The sequence below is a fragment of the Schistocerca americana genome, unplaced genomic scaffold (assembly GCF_021461395.2).
Source record: "Schistocerca americana isolate TAMUIC-IGC-003095 unplaced genomic scaffold, iqSchAmer2.1 HiC_scaffold_593, whole genome shotgun sequence".
NCBI classification, from domain to species: domain Eukaryota; kingdom Metazoa; phylum Arthropoda; class Insecta; order Orthoptera; family Acrididae; genus Schistocerca; species Schistocerca americana.
In genome coordinates this window covers 5,001-10,000 of record NW_025726339.1, presented here as the reverse complement: position 1 = coordinate 10,000, position 5,000 = coordinate 5,001, and positions in this window count along the sequence as shown.

Sequence of the window (5,000 nt, the reverse complement as noted above, 5' to 3'; positions counted from 1 at the left end):
TGAACGGCGGACTTTTCCCGCAGTCGCAATGTGCAATCCACCCCTATAACATGCGTTTCATGAAGAGTTATCTCCAATATGCGACATTCCCGCTGTCCCTATACATGAGCTGCGGGCTGTACCAGTTACGAGCTAGAGACGCGACCGCGTTGCTCTCTGTACGAATGCCGATGCTGAGCGGTCAGCTAGGAGGCGCTCCATCCATGTCGGTACCGGTGAGCGTTGCACTCGCAGTCGCAAGAACGTACGGCAAGTATATTACCTGGAAGAGTCAATGACAGTCCACGCCCCCCTGCGTGGGAAGAGTCTTTCTAGGCCATGACCCACCGGAAGGGCGCAGCGTCCCCCACCCCAGACATGTGACGTCACACCATCGGTATTGACGACTAGACTGATTCCTTATAATCATTTGCCATACACCGGTGGAAGCTGCCGAGACGAGTAACTACATAGCGGGCTCGCCGTGTCACTAATGTACAGAGATACAACAGTTTCGACTGGAACCGGATTAAACGTATACACGGCGCTGATTAGTAATAGATAGAGCCATCAGAATACAGATAATGTATACAACTGTCCGTATACATGCTGAAAGACTCTGCTCACAATCACAACCACACGTCAGCCACACACCCTTATCACGCACTACTCTCTGCCTGTAACACGCACACAGACAATATGTAAGCACCAGCATGGAACAACACCCAGTGCATCCTCTCCGCCACATTAGACAATCCACACTGTCATAACCAGACTGGGAGGTCCACTCAGAAAACAGAATATCCCACCCACCCGACAACCACCATTGCTCAGCCAAGCCACCAACACCCACACATGTCCTACACAGGGGTGCACCCAACATCACAATACTGCCTCCTCTCACAGCACACAAACAATGGCAGGAATGAAAGACACAGGTCTGCCACAAGCATGGAATGAGAGCGCCGCCTGTCATGAGCCAAAGGTGCATCCTGACGTGGCAAATCAGATGATGCCGCAGGCATCCACTTACTATAATCACAATCAACAAACCGGCCGCCCCGCCCCGCCCCCCATTAAACCTTTCCTTACAACAATGTGTACCTTAACCTAACCTATATCGTACCGTAACCTAACCTATATCGTACCGTAACCTAACCTATGTCGTACCGTAACCTAACCTATGTCGTACCGTAACCTAACCTATGTCGTACCGTAACCTAACCTATGTCGTACCGTAACCTAACCTATGTCGTACCGTAACCTAACCTATGTCGTACCGTAACCTAACCTATGTCGTACCGTAACCTAACCTATGTCGTACCGTAACCTAACCTATGTCGTACCGTAACCTAACCTATGTCGTACCGTAACCTAACCTATGTCGTACCGTAACCTAACCTATGTCGTACCGTAACCTAACCTATGTCGTACCGTAACCTAACCTATGTCGTACCGTAACCTAACCTATGTCGTACCTTAACCTAACCTATGTCGTACCTTAACCTACCCTATGTCGTACCTTAACCTAACCTATGTCGTACCTTAACCTAACCTATGTCGTACCTTAACCTAACCTATGTCGTACCTTAACCTAACCTATGTCGTACCTTAACCTAACCTATGTCGTACCTTAACCTAACCTATGTCGTACCTTAACCTAACCTATGTCGTACCTTAACCTAACCTATGTCGTACCTTAACCTAACCTATGTCGTACCTTAACCTAACCTATGTCGTACCTTAACCTAACCTATGTCGTACCTTAACCTAACCTATGTCGTACCTTAACCTAACCTATGTCGTACCTTAACCTAACCTATGTCGTACCTTAACCTAACCTATGTCGTACCTTAACCTAACCTATGTCGTACCTTAACCTAACCTATGTCGTACCTTAACCTAACCTATGTCGTACCTTAACCTAACCTATGTCGTACCTTAACCTAACCTATGTCGTACCTTAACCTAACCTATGTCGTACCTTAACCTAACCTATGTCGTACCTTAACCTAACCTATGTCGTACCTTAACCTAACCTATGTCGTACCTTAACCTAACCTATGTCGTACCTTAACCTAACCTATGTCGTACCTTAACCTAACCTATGTCGTACCTTAACCTAACCTATGTCGTACCTTAACCTAACCTATGTCGTACCTTAACCTAACCTATGTCGTACCTTAACCTAACCTATGTCGTACCTTAACCTAACCTAGTCGTACCTTAACCTAACCTATGTCGTACCTTAACCTAACCTATGTCGTACCTTAACCTAACCTATGTCGTACCTTAACCTAACCTATGTCGTACCTTAACCTAACCTATGTCGTACCTTAACCTAACCTGTATGGCGCCTTAACGTAACCTGTATTGCGCCTTAACCGTAACCTGTATTGCGCCTTAACGTAACCTGTATTGCGCCTTAACGTAACCTGTATTGCGCCTTAACGTAACCTGTATTGCGCCTTAACGTAACCTGTATTGCGCCTTAACGTAACCTGTATTGCGCCTTAACGTAACCTGTATTGCGCCTTAACGTAACCTGTATTGCGCCTTAACGTAACCTGTATTGCGCCCTTAACGTAACCTGTATTGCGCCTTAACGTAACCTGTATTGCGCCTTAACGTAACCTGTATTGCGCCTTAACGTAACCTGTATTGCGCCTTAACGTAACCTGTATTGCGCCTTAACGTAACCTGTATTGCGCCTTAACGTAACCTGTATTGCGCCTTAACGTAACCTGTATTGCGCCTTAACGTAACCTGTATTGCGCCTTAACGTAACCTGTATTGCGCCTTAACGTAACCTGCATTGCGCCTTAACGTAACCTGCATTGCGCCTTAACGTAACCTGTATTGCGCCTTAACGTAACCTGTATTGCGCCTTAACGTAACCTGTATTGCGCCTTAACGTAACCTGCATTGCGCCTTAACGTATCCTGTATTGCGCTCTTAACGTAACCTGTTTGCGCCTTTAACGTAACATGTATTGCGCTTAACGTATCTGTATTGCGCCTTAACGTAACCTGTATTGCGCCTTAACGTAACCTGTATTGCGCCTTAACGTAACCTGTATTGCGCCTTAACGTAACCTGTATTGCGCCTTAACGTAACCGATATTGCGCCTTAACGTAACCTATATTGCGCCGTAACGTAACCTATATTGCGCCGTAACGTAACCCACATTGCCCCTTAACGTAACCTATATTGCGCCGTAACGTAACCTATATTGCGCCGTAACGTAACCCACATTGCCCCTTAACGTAACCCACATTGCCCCTTAACGTAACCCACATTGCCCCTTAACGTAACCCAACACACGTTGGGCCTTAACCCAACACACGTTGGGCCTTAACCCAACACACGTTGGGCCTTAACCCAACACACGTTGGGCCTTAACCCAACACACGTTGGGCCTTAACCCAACACACGTTGGGCCTTAACCTGCTCTGTAATTGTCATACGACGCGTTAAATTAGTGTAGTGTTGCCTAACTGCAACCCCCGCAATATAGTTTGCTACTCGCACTGCCCGGTCCCCAGTGTATCGCTTCATGTTAAACACCTTGCAGCTATACACTGTAATGTGGATGGCAGCAGGACGTACATGCTCAATGCCCTTTGCAGTTGTTCATTGGCATTTGCAGTTGTTCATTGGCATTCGCATGGCGAAGCACTTAGCCTACGCTGTGGTACGGCCTGTGTCAACTGTCCGCTGATGTTGTACGTCCAAATCACACACTGTACTGCACATTGGTCCTCATGTACTGAATGATACATCGTGGTACATGTGACCGTACAACGACTGCGCCAACAACGGCGAACCATGCGGTCCAAATGTTGTGCACTCAGCTACGTGTCGTCTCCCTATAAGAGCTGGATTGCAGTGTGGTATGCCCTGGATGGCGATCAGCATGAGCCGTCTGTTGATGTAGTGGCGCGTGTTGTCAGACGTAGTCGTCTCTTCTCACACACCGTGATAGCACGGTGCACTGCGTTCCACATCTGCGACATGCGACAGAGGCCGGTTGACAGTCGTTCGCGCAATGGACATCGCATACGTACGGGGGCCACCTTCCACGTGTTCGCTAAGCGTGGACATGTTGTTGCGTGTATGTGGGCAGACAGTGTGTCGTGACACCTGACACAGGCATGCAACAATCGTTGAATTTGCAAATGGCGATGGACGCCTACGTTTGCTGGTGACGTTACGCAAATGAACAACTGGTAAACCGTTGTGGTGCGGTTGTTCTCGCTAGGGGTGAATCAGTGATGGCGACGATCGGTTGAGCTACCAACCGGTTGTTGCAGCGATACCCACCATGCCCACGAACGTGAATGGCATGTGGGTGTGAAGCGATACGCGGCGGTGGCTGGGTGGGACCGTCCCCGGCCGGTGAGGGGGGGCCTCCCGGCGTGTTGGCCGTGCGGTGCGTGGGCGCACGCGCTACAGCCGGCTGGTGGGGGCGGCCAGTGGCAGGCGCGCCGGCCGACGGAGGCGGCAGGCGGCGCAGCTGCGCGCCGGCGCACCCTGCACGCGGCGCCGTGCGGCCAAAGTAGGTCCTCGCGGGCCCGGTGCGAAGCGCGGTGGACATCTGCAGTGTGCTGGTCCGATTGAGGACTGTGTGCGCTGAGGATGCGCCGCCGCCCGGCGCTCGGCGCCGCGACGCCGTCTGCTGCTCGGTCGCCTCTGCGGTTCTCGCAGGTGGTTTGTATCGCAGCTGTGCGGACGTGTTGGCGCGTGCGCTGTGCTGGGAGAGTTCGCTTCGGCACCCAAGTGGGGCTTTTGTCCTTCTGTGGCGCTGGCGTTGGAGCTGCCGGTCACCGTAGGTGGCGCGTGTTGTCTCCCGCCGGCAATGCCACGACAGCACGCTCCCGGGCCTCTGTCGGCAGCGGCAAGCTCAGTTGGGAGCACGGGTGGTCGCACCTAAAGCGTCTACTCGCCAAACTCCGGGCGATTGCGCCTCTCTCGAACCCGACCAAGTACTTAGGACGGCGCTGCGCGCCGCCGGGACCTGA